This window comes from Phaenicophaeus curvirostris, chromosome 6, assembly GCF_032191515.1.
Source record: "Phaenicophaeus curvirostris isolate KB17595 chromosome 6, BPBGC_Pcur_1.0, whole genome shotgun sequence".
Taxonomy (NCBI): Eukaryota; Metazoa; Chordata; class Aves; order Cuculiformes; family Cuculidae; genus Phaenicophaeus; species Phaenicophaeus curvirostris.
In genome coordinates this window covers 42,375,282-42,389,959 of record NC_091397.1, presented here as the reverse complement: position 1 = coordinate 42,389,959, position 14,678 = coordinate 42,375,282, and positions in this window count along the sequence as shown.

The following is a 14,678-nucleotide window of genomic DNA, read 5'->3' as shown; positions in this document are numbered from 1 at the left end:
AAAAACTTCTTACAGTGTTCCATCAAGTGTGAATGTCCATGAGGACTGGTAAAGGTGAAATACAGTAGAATACAGCAGCCAGGAGATATACAAGCTATAGGAGACTTCACTTTCCATTGGAAAAGAACCCAGAAATGCATTTTGTGCTTTAAAACATACAAAAATATGAAAATTTTTAGCTAGAGACTAAAACAATAGACAAGTGCTAGCAAACCACAGAGGAGAGCTGGGTAACCTTGCAGTTGTACACAACAGGGAACAAGTGCCTCTAACATGCAGGTATGGCAAGCTGGTGGTACCATACAGGTCTTTGCTGCCAAGGAAGTACTAGCTGTGTTTCCCAAATCTCCAAGGGCACTAAAGGAGAGTGCTTTCCACTGTAGGAGGGAGCTTCATCCTAGTTCTGCTAGTATTGCTACTGCAAGTATGTGAACATCAGCTTAACTTTCCTCCAAGTACTAGTGTTTGTGCTATCAGATTTTGCGGTCAGACCTAATGCGCCCTATGGTCAGAAAGATCTAACCCACTCTCACAGCTCAACTTTGCAGCTGAACTGTTAATATAACTTTAATTTCTGTTAGCAACCTATGACTATCAGCAAAATGGATGAATTACACATCCCAAGACATGACCATTCACTCTAATTTGAAAAGGTGGACTTTTCCCCAGTGTAGAAGACTGTTCAAAGCTTTCTGGAGGTCACCTGGAGCACTGGGAGCTGGTGCCCCCGGGTGGACTAAAAGGCAGAAGTACATACTGATAAAGGAGCTGACAAAGCAGAAGCCAAATGCAATTAATATGCATCAGAAAAGGCATTTCTATGAGAGATAGCAGACTATTAATGCTACTGCAGAAACAATTGCTACTGCCTCATCTAGGTTACAGTCCATATTCCTGGGCACTTTGAAATGTCTAAGAGAATTCAAATCAAGTTGGAATAAAGGGATAACAAGTGGGGATATTTTTATTGGGGATCTGAAAGATAAGGGCTAAACTGGCCTAGAAAAACAAAAGCCAGGGAAAAACATCCTAGGTGGCTTTCATAGGGAGTTTGCCCAGCAAGAACAGTTTGGCATAGTTGCCTACCACACCAGGGGGCAAAATGCTGTGATCGCAGAGAACCTCTTCCAGTCCTGTGTTCAAAGCATTGTGGTTCTGGAGTGTTCACCTGAGGCAGTAAATCAGTCACAGAAATCTTCTTACAAGTAAGAAGATGAATGTTGGAAACAACACTTTCTTCTCAGAAGCTCAATCTTTCACATGCAAAAGTCAGAGATTTCAAGGATGATACAAAAGATGCCGGGGGGAAGGACTCCCCCGTTCCCCTCTGACAGTCTGCATACAGAGAAGCCCAAAGAACAAAATCATAGGATAATGCATTATTCAGATACAGAATGCAGCTCCACTAATAAACTTCTTAACATCAAAGGGTAATGTTACCAGCAAACTGCAAGCAAGTTGCTGTGACTACAGAGCAGTTTTCTTGTGGGGCAACTGGCTTAATAATAAATGAATAAGTACAAGGTAGTTTTCCTGGGTGGGCAAGTTTGTCCCCTCTTTGCAAACCCTGTGGTGAGTTTTTGCAGGACAGAAGAACACTAGACAGGAAGAAATGACATGCCTCTTAATTACCAGCTACAACATGATCCTTCTGTCTCCAAAGCGACCATACCAAAGCATTAGGACATAGTCCCTGATTAGCAGAAACATGAGTATTGACCATTTAGTCCTGATTCTGCCATGCGTGAGTGCAATCTGGCAACATGCTTGTGGGGTGGTCCTACTCTGATCATATGAAGAAGGCTCTTGATGAGCAAATGAGTGGGAAGTGCTACCTGAAGCAGCTGGAACAGAAGACACAACTGGCATATCCTTCTAGAGATTTTCAAGGATAGTGCAGCTGGGATGAATTCATGTTTGCTATTTCTGTGAGGGAATGAGTTAGAGGGATCAGTCTTCCTGAGCTAAAGCAGTGTTCTTTTCACATGACCTGGGATCTGCACTCTGATATATGGAAGGGCTCCCATGAGTTGTCTTTTTAAATGAAGATGCAAAGGAGGTGGTAAGAGAAATAAATCTTTCACAGCTACTGATGAGTACAAGAAAAAGAGTCCTTGGGGAACTAGGGACAGAGAAACTACTTAGGTTTCATTCCAATCACTAACTCCTCTTTGCAACTCTGAGCTCTGACTTTATAAGATGTCAGTGGAGAAATAGCTGTAGTTAGTTTTTCAGCTACTTTCAGATCCAATTTTTTAACGTCTTCATGCCAATTTAACATCTTAATGCTATATTCAACCTGCATAGTGCTATACGCTGTGTGTAACCACATTTATTAATTTATCTGGGAAAATTATATTCTCAAAATCAGCAGTAAGTGCCAGATTCTTTCCCCAGTGACCAGCAGTGACACTGTGCCATGATATTGCAACTGTCTTTCCCTGTCGGCTAGATCACAATTCACAATGAATAGATTTCTTCCAGACAGGTGAATATGCCACTGTAGACCAATTTTATGAATACTTCTAGAAACAGAGTAGACAAATTAATATTTAAAGAGGGGCTTTGGTGAATTGCTATTTCCCTAATGCTGTTGTAAGCAGAAATGTTTGTATTTCTTATTGTCACTAGATCACCGTCTTGGATCCAGCACAGAGCACAGACAACACAGTAGGCCTGAGATGCACTCTGTTAAGTACTTTACATGTCAAATGACATATTATTTGAGATATCCAATGAGATAGTAGCTGCTCAAAAGAGCTTCCCATGTGAATCAAGAAGAGTAGACAGATGGAACCCAGAGAACCAGACATATGTGTAGTCCATTTATTACCTTAAGATTGTTTTCTGCTGCAGTACTTTGCTTTTGAAACCCTCTCAGGGGAGACACAGCAAGTACTTGGTAACTGTGGATCAAAGTCTGAAAACAATGTGAAATCCCAAGAAGAGTAAGGTTTTCAGATTTAAGAGGGGCAAAATTTAACTGGTCCAGGAGGGCCAGAGGAGCACAGTAACTGCTTGCCACAATGCTTGCTCTACTGGCTTTCCAGACTGCTTTAAACACCAGTGGTTTCATGTATGCCTTTCTGTATGTATTTCTGTATGTAATGAGAATTCTCATTAAGATTCTCATTAAAACAGAGCTTTTTTTGTCTTTTTGTTCAATGACAAAAATGTTTACTCTACAAGTCTTCTTGTGGATGCTCTTTCCTATCCTCTCTATCTTCTGTTTTATCCAGGTTAAGAGACTGATGGAATGAGATAGTGGGGTTCCTTGCAGGATTTATAATATTTGACCATAAGAAGTTTCAACAACTAAGCTTGAAGAATAAAATATTCTTGCTACTTGTTAGACAAGTCTAGGTGAGTGCTCATCTATCTAGCCTTTTGCAGCCATTTAGTACCATAGGAAAGTACTTTTATTTTGCTTTTTAGCTGTGTATATCACTGCACCTGTAAGATTTTTGCTTGTGGTTTTGTCCCCTATTAGTACGGAATTAAAATTGGTTCATTCAGTGCTCACAAGCGGTTCTCCGCTGATGACAAGGGAAAGTGATACAGTAGACCCTTCTGTAAGCTGGGCTTGCTAATGTGTTTCAACACTTTCTCTATGAGGATGCTCTTCATTGCAGGAGAAATGGGAGAAAGGGAGAAGAAGTATTCCAAATATTGGGCTGTCAGCTTAATGTGCCAACAAATTAAGATTTATTGCTGACCTTCACTAGGACAGACCAAAGGAGTTGCCAGTGGTGAACATGGGCATGAAGATCTCATCACAAAAGGCAGAAAGTTTTTGTATGCATCTAGTTCTCCTACTGAACTAGCTCACATGCCAACAACATATCAGGAATGCAAATCCAAAGAGAGTCCTGAGGACATCCTAACACCGTTCTGCTACCACCAGTGGTACATTGCTGTTTAGAGGAAAACAGGCTTAGCCAGAAACTCACCAAGATGCTAGTTCCCACTCCTTTCCCATTTTAATACTAACTTTTAATATTCGACAGCAGTAAATCTTCATCAGAAGTTCCAGTGGCTTCCTTCTTATCTTCTTAAGAAATTTTCTTCCCTGCCATGAGACCACTGAGTGGTCAAGAAGATGCTGTCATTCTTCCAAATCATCTCACTGAAACACCAAGACAAGCAACTCTGGGAGTTATCAAACTGGTTTTCTGCCTATTCCGTTCAGTTTCACTTAATGACTTCTAACAAGTAAAAATAAGTTTTAAAAAATAGGTCCCATTTAAATATAACTGTATTCTTAAGTTCTAACTGCATTACGCAGTGAGGGACACAGGGTGCCAAGGGAGGTTGTGTAGCCTCAGTTTTGCTCTCTGAGTGAACTGAGGAAAATACGGGCATGGCACAATTTGTTCTAAGATCAGTTTTGCCCGAAGTGCAGTGGTTGCAAATATACAGCTGCTTTAGGAAGGCTGCACAGTGACTCGTTGTTACAGACTCTGTCAGAAAAAAGAAGAAAAAAAAGGCTGCTAATTTTCCACATTCTCCAAAGCAAGTTTAGGTCAGATGGAGAGCACCAGTGTAAGAAATAATGCATGTAACAGAACAAAACAGTAAGTGGTAGACTTCCTGTATGTTTCCTCTTCTATATGGTCTTTGCCTATATATCAGCCGATCACGGGTTGAATCTTTAATAGTGATTTGGTATGGCCATGCCTCAGTCCTGGGCTTTGTCAACCACCAGAGATGCAAAACTCTAGACTGACCACGATTTTTAAAAAATGTCTTTCCTAGAATATTTTGCTCTGCAGAGAACCTAGTGCCTCCCTGCACCTCTATTCACATTTATTAATTTTAGATACTCCTTGATCAAAAAAAAGCTGAAACCATACATTCAATAATAAGATTATTATTTTTTACGGCCAGTTTCAGAACATGGATAAGTCATTAATGGGACAGGGAATAAAGCCAGCTACAGCAGCAATAGTACAACCGAAGTGGAAGTGTTTCAACAACTGATTCACGTAGCACAGCAAAGTCTTAAGACACCTGGTGCCTTATTTCAAAGAATGCATTTGCAAAGAATTCAGCCATGTGAAAACATTCACTTTTGCAGCCTGTCCTATGAAAAATACTGTGGACTGCAGAATTCAGGGAAATACTTTTAAGGCAATCGGCAGCGGAAGAGTTAGGATTTCATTGGAGCCCCCCAAAAATGCCAGCTAAAGTTCATAATGCGGGCCAAACCCAAGTAAATCTCTATTTTTAGATCTAGCACTAGTAGGCATTTCTGGATTTAGAGCAAGATTTCAATTGCGTTTCAGGTTTAAATATGAGATGAGGAAGTTTATCTATCCCATTGGACCTTTGTCATCTCCATTCTGTGAATTGGTAGGTGCCTACTGGAGTGAGCTCCCAACAGTCAGTACTGTACTATGTGCATCTACCTTCCTAGATAGAACCCGATACTTAGCTTCTATTTTAACATGCCATTCTCACACTAAAACCGCAAAGATTACTAATGTACCTGTTCTGATGATAAGTGACACCTCTTTTCTCCCATCTTTCTAGCATGGATTTCAGGCTAAACTCCAGCTTTGGTTTTGGACACACTTAAATCAAACCTTAGGGAGAAAGGTTTACTGGCAGCAACACCAAATCTAATTCCCCTTTTCCCCTGAGCAATGCCTAGTCTCAAGTGATCCTCTCATTGTAACTTAAAACCAGGTTACTAGATTTAATGGTAAAAGTGATATTAGAAATCCTGTCTTCATTTGAGCTAGGAATTAGTGTAGGATCAGGATGCAGTACAGAAAAGGGACTGTGATTACAATAGGAAGGTTACAACCAACAGAGTTTACTTACAAGATATTTTCGAGTCTTTTCCCTCAGGTTTTTATATACGAGTGGAACATCATTATCCTTACCTTATTTTCATTATTCAATTTTCAGAGATAAAATATGCATATATATATATATATAAAAATGCTGGGCACAAGCTTCTGCAGAGAAGGATTCATCTTGTACCTCATGTAATGGCTGCAATTAAGCAGGGTAGAAAGTGAAACCAATTCAAGCCTCAGCTAAAATTTTGTCTCAATTTAAGCAGAACTCAGTAGTTCACCTGAATCCCTCTTGCACTTCCCTGCTTTGATCTCAGGTGATACTTTTCCTCTTGCTGCCTCCTAATGGTGGGGTTAAGATTACATATAATGGGATCAGCCAATATGCCTTGTTCGTGTGTATTGCAATCCAAAGTCATTAATGCAAAAATGCCTCCAGTTCCTGGCAGTTCCTTTCCTCGAGGAAATAAATATAGCAAGACAACAAGCAGTTCACTCCCCTGGTCTCTGCTCCTCCAGCACTTTTGCATCTCCCATCAGGACTGCTCCGATTTAGAGCCGTGTATTTTCAGTGGTACTACAGTTTTGGAATTGCGATGAAAAGGAGTTACAGACTGTGGGGTCCCTGATAATCCAAGTAGACAAAGATAGAAATCCAACTGTTTTCTCTCTGTTGGCTTGTAGTTGTATCTGCTTCCTTTAACACACAAATCCTGTCTATGAAGACTGAAATACATACAACGTGGGATTTATATGGCATGTGCAAGCTCCTGAGGATAACACTGTAATTTTCCTTGAAAATAGCATTTTAAAGGGAAAACAAGATTTCAATTTTGTATTAAATTCACCTGGTACCAGAGAGTTGGTGCAGTCTTGATTTTAAGTTTCCACAGTTGAGGGGGCCTTGTCTGCCCAAATCAGAAAGGACCAGCATTTGGCTTAGACCTGCATATGAAATAATCCCCTTTTTTCCCCTTTTGGCCCTTAAAATCATACACTCAGATGCATTGGGTGCACCACTCACAACTGTGGAGATGTTCCATCCATGAGGGCACACCGGTCTCAGGGATGGGATGACAGCAAAGAGGCCCTCAGAGACCACCCAAGTCAAAAGCACATGACTGTACAAAGTGGCAACAAGTGGGCTTTGCATGAATCAAGTCTGAAAGCTATGCAGCTATGCTTGTTCAATGTTGCACATACCTACCATGGATGTAAAACATCCCACAGAAGTGGCTATATGGCTTCTGTCCTAGTTGGCACCTCTGCATGGTTTGATGTTGCACTGTGTGACATTACCATGAAGGGATAATGTAGCCTGAGGGATCTCTACACTAGAGCAGATAACTCCAAAGACCCTGCACGCAGCAGTCAGTTGCGTTACCAGGGACCAAAAATATTCCTGCAAGAGAGGCAGAAGAGTATCACAGCTGTGAGTTCAAATCTTTCCAGTTTAAAGATGATGCAGAAGTCATAATTAAAAACAAATAATCACTTAAAACCTTCAAACAGAGAAAAGGTCAAATTCAGTGGATAAATGGCTCCTACAAACATTTCATCCATCATCGCTGTAGGAATCCTTTCTTACGCTTCTAGTGGTACTTGTAAACTTTGCCTTGTTCTGTGATGTGAAAATGCTTAATGTGTGCCTCTCCCAAATTACTGAACATCTGAGAGAACAGAAAAGACCAGACAAAAACCCCCAGGTGCTCGGAAAGTCAAACACTGAAGAGCAATACAGAAATTAGATGTGTGCTGCCATTTATGATTTTAATTATTATGAACTAAATGAGCTACACCCCAATAAATGGGAATTGCCTTGCCTTATTCTAGGAAAACATGAGCTTGCTCAACCCCTGTTAGGATTTACGCCAGGCTATGGAGAACAGAAGTATCTGGGCATTCCCATCTCTTCCTTGAAGTCATGTGCCCATAGCAAGATTTCAGAGCTTCACTTCCATGTTACAGGATGAGAAGCAGCCAAGAGAAATATGTCAAACAAATCCATGTCCATATGAATTACAAAGTAAAGCCCACAGTAGTATCTTTTTCCTAATAGCTTGATGATCCTGTCTGCCAGAAACCAACGTCATTGGTAAGGCTTATCTCTCAAAGCAGTTCTATGTATCAATTTATATTTCAGGCACTATCTTGCAATTAAATTTCTAGGCTTAAAGTGTCCATTTCCCACTCCATCCCCCTTCCAGCGCTATGTCCTCCAAGATTAACAGAACCTCCTCTGTGCCAGCAAATTAATCGCACTACAAAACTAAACCATTCATTAAAGCTGAAGCACACCAAAACTGCCATTAAAAACTCAATATTGTTATTTTCAGTCTTTAATTTTATGGTGCTGTTTGCAGCAGCTTCTCCTTTAACTATAAGCAACACCGCAATAAATTAACTGATAAGCCCTGGACTGCAGTGGGTATTGATGTGCCATGAACTTGCAATGTGTTACAACACCAGAGCCCTTGTCTAGTGAGTTTTGAGATCTACAAAGTGCAAATTCTCACACACATTGGCTCACATACGATTCACCAATACCCCTCTGAAGTGTCCCACTAGTCCATGTTTGCTGCAGAGGATGAGCAGAGATGCAGCTGCACTGCTGGCTTTAGCAGCGACCTTGTCAGCGCCTTCTCCTGCTGTCCAACTGCTCTCTTATGGCCTTTCCTCACCTCCCCCTAGAAAAAAATCATTAGTCTTCTTTTTTTCATGATCCTTCACCTCTTCGGAGAGAACTGGCTGACAGGAATAGCAAACAGGGTTGAGTTATGCAGAATCTCCTCTGTCCTCTACTCACGGGTTTTGTAAGACTCAGACATAGGCGGGCTGCCCTTCCTACCTCTGTAACTTGGGGGGATGTCCTCTGGACTTTCAGAAACTCAGCTCCTTGGGAGTTTTCATTTTTTAACTTAAAATTTCTACTGGTTTGTGTTGGTTTGGTTTGTTGTTAGGAACAGACAGATTTTTTTGGCCAGACTCCTTTCTAATCTTGTTCTGAAAGGCAACACTGTAGAGAAAGAGACAACCTTTTGCTTTGACTAGAAGCAAGATTGTGTCCCGTTCTTATAAAGAAAATAATGAAAATGTTTCATAGTTTTGGACAATCAGAATAGAAGTATGGTCTGTATCTTCTTTGCCTGGCCCCGTACAATCACAGGCTGAGCTTCTTCATCCTAGTACAGAAGCTGAAGTATATACCATGGCGCCCTGCTCCTAGACATCTCATTTCACAGTGGGCAAAGATAAAACAGGAAAGCAAAGCTACAGCCCTCAATCTCAACACAGATGTTGGCTCTTTCAAGAACTGGCTAGATCCCCAGAGAATCTACAGGAAAATGCAGCAACCCTATCAGCACATCTCAAACCCTGCAGTTTGCCTGAGTCAGCTATTGCATTAAGCACTGGAAGGAGCCCTCGGGCTTATGCACCTCTGACTTGCAACTGAATTATGCATGATTTTAAGCATGCAAAATGAACCCTGGCCTCCAAGCTTTGCTGCATTAAGAACTCCTTTATACAGTTTAAGCTTAAGCAATAAGGTCTTAACCTGAGGGCAGCAGAGGTTTGCACTTAGACCCTATAAAAGGCACCAAGGCTGGTGTTGGCTGTGGTCTGACTTAAAGGCAATGAAGCCAGAGCTTTGCTGCAGGGCTCTCCACCATATCCTGCTCTCATCTGGAGCTCTGGGAAATCACCAGGACTCAGGCAAACTAAGCTCTCCTCCAGGAAAAGCATCTGCTACATCATTTAAAAGCACCTTCTTGCCTTCCACCTCTGTTAAATGTGCAAAGGGGAAGACAATGAAACTGCCAATGAAGCTTGCCTTTCTATACCACATAGGTCCCGAATTCTTGCTTACAAAACAGTTGTGTTAATCTTGTAGTATTTTTGCTCAGGTAGTACAGAATAGAAAATCAGCCCCAGCTTACAAATTTGAAATATAGTCTACAGCACTCAACTACTCTGATTAAATATACATCAACATTACTCACACATTACCAGCAATCTTAACTGCTAAACAAAACACTTCTCGTTACGCAATCCTTTTGTGTGTTTTGCATGCTGTAAACGTATCTGACATTCTGTGTTGTGTAATGTCATATCTCTGTCTATATACAATAGTCATCTGCTTGGCTTGCTCATTATTTTCCATACTAAAATGTACCCGGAACCACAGAGACATTTTGTGTTACATCCATAGGAACAGCAGCGTATCTGATCTATTTTGCTCTCATGTACACACTGGCTTTTTCAGTTTTATCAAATGCTTAAAGTCCTGAACAAGAACTCCAGGACTCATCAAAGAGTTTTTCCCACACTTACCTCTAAGACTTTAACAGGCTTCCTCTGAAAACCAGATGCACTGGCACTAATCAACAACATGCTACAATGCCCATTAGCTGCAGCCCTGTTCTCTTCCAGATTGAGTCTCTGCCTCCTGCTGCACACCCACACACTCACAGCCTGCCAGGGACCCAGCATCAAGGCCGTGCCAAGCAAACCTCTTTTTCCTGGGTACATTGAGGGATCTCCTAGGAAGCTGGAGTGGTGTTTAGCTCCCTGCATGCTGTCAGGGGCAGAGACCTCCTGGGTCCTACTTTGACACCTGTATGAGCAACCGGAGCTGGAAAAATGCAGCAGAACAGAAGATTCTGGGAGTGGAGAAGGGACACAAACAGGTGACAAAAAGCTAAGGATAAAGGTAAACTGATTTTGAAAATGTAAATCAGCCCTCTCCGGTGGGAAAAACATTACAAAGGGAAAACAGCAATCCTTATCCCAGTGGTGGACTGTCCCCAGACTACAGAGCAGAGGTGGAAGGATGTATCAACAGGCACATCAAGAGCGCAGCAGTAGAATGGCTAACAGCATCTCTAAGCCCTCTTTCATATCTTCTGTATTTCATTCCTTTCCCAGAGAACAGCTGTTTCCGTTGGTAATACTTGTGATACTCTGGCTTTGGTTGGTTGGGGTTTTTTTTAGAAGTGTCTATCAAAAAGATCATCAAAGCAACATGGTTCTGTCTTCGACTTTTCCAGCTTCTTTGTGTGTGTGCTTGTAGAGTTCTGTGTGCATTTTGGCAATAAAGAGAACAGAAGCAAGTTAGTTCACCGTTACCTTCATTCTTGGTGGACATGCACGTATTTTACATTTTTATGTAATAAATTTCTTCAGACACCAGCACCACACAGAAACAAGTTTGGGAGCCAAAATACCCTTCTGCTAGTGCTGGTAGACTAGCTACTAAGAAGAGCTAACAGATCTATACCACATTTCCTCAAAATTCATAGGTTGCTATTAAATCGGCCCTATCATAGTGTAGGTGGCTAAAAGCTTAAGGCTTTCCTTATTTATTTTCATAGCTTCAAACTTTGCCGATCCATTTTCATTCTTCCTTCGGGAGCCACATTTTAAACCTCTCTCAAAGTGTGATGCAGTACTGAAATCATTCTTCTTTAGCAAGGCAATAACTTCTTTTCTGACTGTGCTCTTCCTTCCTTCTCCCCAGCACAAGCCCCTGCCTCCCTTTCCCTCTCTGCACAGTGAACTTCAGGTTTGCTTTGATGCTCTGAAGCTGATGATCTGAAGCTGTTTAGAAACCATGGCAAGGATAACAAATGTTTTGGCTTCTCTAGAACTCAGCTCCTCACCCCTTGCTCCCTGCTCCTCTCCCACCCCCTGCAGGTTAGCACAGGGCACACGAGTTGTACCATGTCTGTGAAACTCCCAGGCTCCCAAGACCCCCTCTTCTCCTGGGATTTTGAAAAGACAGGCTACATTGGTGAAATAGGGAGCACATTTCTCCCTCTCCTCCACGGCCCTGACAAGGTGGCATAGGATAAAGTCATAGCATCACTTTTAAATCTTCTTTAAAGGCAATTCATTTCAGATTCTTTTAGAAAGACAAATGGGGCCAAGGGCAAATCTCTTTCTTTTGTCCTTAAATAATTCAAGGAGAACCCCAGAAAAAGAGTGCTGGTCAAGCATATTCCAGGCTGGCTTATGGCTTTGGACACTTAAGTTGTAGCAGTTTTAAAAGGGCTGATTTTCAGAATGGGCTTAGTACCCACTTTCTTCTGAAAATCCTACTCTTACAAGCATCTTTCAGAAAGGAAGGTATAAAAGCACCCAACCTGATCAATGCACTAAGAATCCCAGTCTTGGTGCCTATTCTATCTTCAACCAGGATGCTCAGAGACACAAACAATTTCTAAAACGGTCCACAAGCCAACACTCCCCCCATGACAGAATGTGTGACAGCAGAAAATACTAGATTCAGAACCCTAGAGATTAGAAACCATTACTTAGTGACAGTTCTACTTACGCAGAAGCAGTAGAAAGCTGTTTCACAAAATAAATATATCATAAATGTATTTCCCTCGAATCACCATGAAATCAGTCTATAAGTGGATGAGGTGATCATCAAACACAGGTCTGCTAATCAGCTGTGGTCCAACACTTTGCTCCTGATCTCCTTGTGAATATGTAGCTTTTAGAAATAAAATATACCTGATCAGCACATCTTTTTCCCCGAGCAGGATAATTTCTTTCTTAATAGGATCATATGTTTGCTTGCTTGGGCACTGCCTCCCATGCATCTCCCAGTCAAAATATCAATCAGGTGGAAATCTCTTGAGGTGAAATCTTGAACACAAAAGCAACAACCTATTTCCACCCTATTCAGCAAATTCCCATTTATGTTTGTACACTCTTTGGTGTACAAACACTTCTAGTCTATATTTGAACTGGTCTGTAGACTGCAGCAAAGAGAACTTTTTATCATCGTTATCTGGAGTTTGTTCTTCTTCCACCCCAAAGGAACTGCACCTGAGTTTTCAATAGGTTTTAAAGTTCAGCTGAACTTAAAATAACCAAGATCAACATTGAGACTTTAGAGAAATCACTGAGAGCCTTCCTGAGGCTGTAAGTAATATTAAAAGCTGTTATTCTTGTTTAAACTCTGTTTGTGAAAATGACTCAGCCCTTTCCCTGAGGCCCGTTCAGAGTTTTGCATCTTGTCAGCATTGAGTGACGCACTGCCTATCTGGTCTGCTTTGTTTATGAGTTCGGACTGTTCAGCTGTTCGGACTGATGTTGGAAAGCAGAGATGCACATGAGTAACTGCACAGAAAAGTGCAAGTCTGTGCTCTGCTCAAGCTCTGTGCCAGCCAGAAATACCAGCCAAACTAGTGCCAAACTGGAGCCTGTGTGGCTATATCAGCATAGCACCAAGACCAAATGCTCATTTTATGAGAGTTTGACTTCCATAGCCTGTGATTAAGCATCCAGATGTGGCATACTTTGAACCTGGCAAGGCCTTTGGCATTATCTCCTGCAATCTCCTTACTACCAAACTGGTGTGGTATCAGATGAAATAACAAATATAAGATGAGTGAAAACCTCTGTGGACTGCAAAACTCAAAGAGTTGCAACCAGAGGAATAAAGTGCAGCTGGCAGCCCACTAATTCTGAGGTCAATATTGTTTATCAGCAAGTTCACAAAATGACACCAACCTGCAGGATTGACTGACATTGTAAGTCAGGCTGCTATTCAGAGAGCTGGACAGGCAGGAAAGGGAGTGGGTGGGAACATAATGAAGTTCAACAAAGGCAAATGTAAAGTCTTGTGGCAGGGATGTGATAACTCCTTGCAGCACCACAGACTAGGTCTGGCTGCAAGGCTGGCAAGCAGAGATAAGTCTGGATTTGGCCTCCCAAACTACATTGTTCAAACGCCATAGTCGGTGGTGCAGCCAGGTCTCATAGTGGCCATCTCAGGACCTTAACCCGACAAGATGCCATCTGCAGCAGAGCTCGTGAAGAGCTGAAAGACTGTGCAGGATGTTGGGTTTCCCCCAGGTAAATGAAGCTGACATACCAAGCATTGCTCCATATAAGCCAAGTGGTGTAAACTGGGCTACAGACGTGGCTTCCTGCACTCCTTAGTAAGCAGAACAAAGATAAATGGGAGAATGGGAATGGAGATGCTATGGCACTGCTTGTCCGTGTCCCTCACACAGCCTTTGGCAGCTTCCCTTGATCAAGTGACCCATCCCTGCATCATCTGGGCAAAGTCATCTGCCACCTGACTCAAACAAGGTGTCCTTCCTGGGGGATCAGTCTGTTCCAGCAGCAGAGAAATACGTCCAGGCCCGCAATTTCTGTAAAGACTCAAGTTTTCCACTTTTTCTTACCCAGCCCGAGGGGATCTGTGTCCTGCACCTTTTTGCTTCACAGAGAAAGGCACAAGGCCTCTGATGAAATTTCAAGATGACCAAGACTTGGTGTAGAGCCTCACAGAGTGTGAGCTCAACAGGTAACGTGCTAGCAAAGAATTTCATCTGGGGATATGCAAGTGGACTAATAAACGTACACATGCTAGCTCATCTCCTTATATAAGCCTGAAAAAACTCAGCACTAACAGCACCCTCGAGTCCATAACTCAACTAATATCCTATTTCTCATCTGAAAGATTCCAATGTCACTGTAAACATTCAGTCCTTAAATTTTATGACAACATGATTTGCTCTCCTGTTCTCTTCTCTTTCAAACTCTGGATAAAACACTTACTCATGACTACAGTATAGCTCTCATTTTTTGACTCCTCTCAAAATGCAGTAACTTAAGCAATGGTATATCCCTCTGTTATTTACTGCTATCAATTTAAAATGCTTTTGTGACATTTCAGAGACTTCATCTTTTACAACCTCTTTCTCTATCTGAATAGCAATTTACTTCATTCATTACTTGGGAAAACACTTGCCGTGTCAAATATACTACTTCAAAGCAGGGTTAAAACATGCTCAGAATTACATTACTCTGTTATTACTAACATATACTGAGATCTATACTTACATAAGCAGT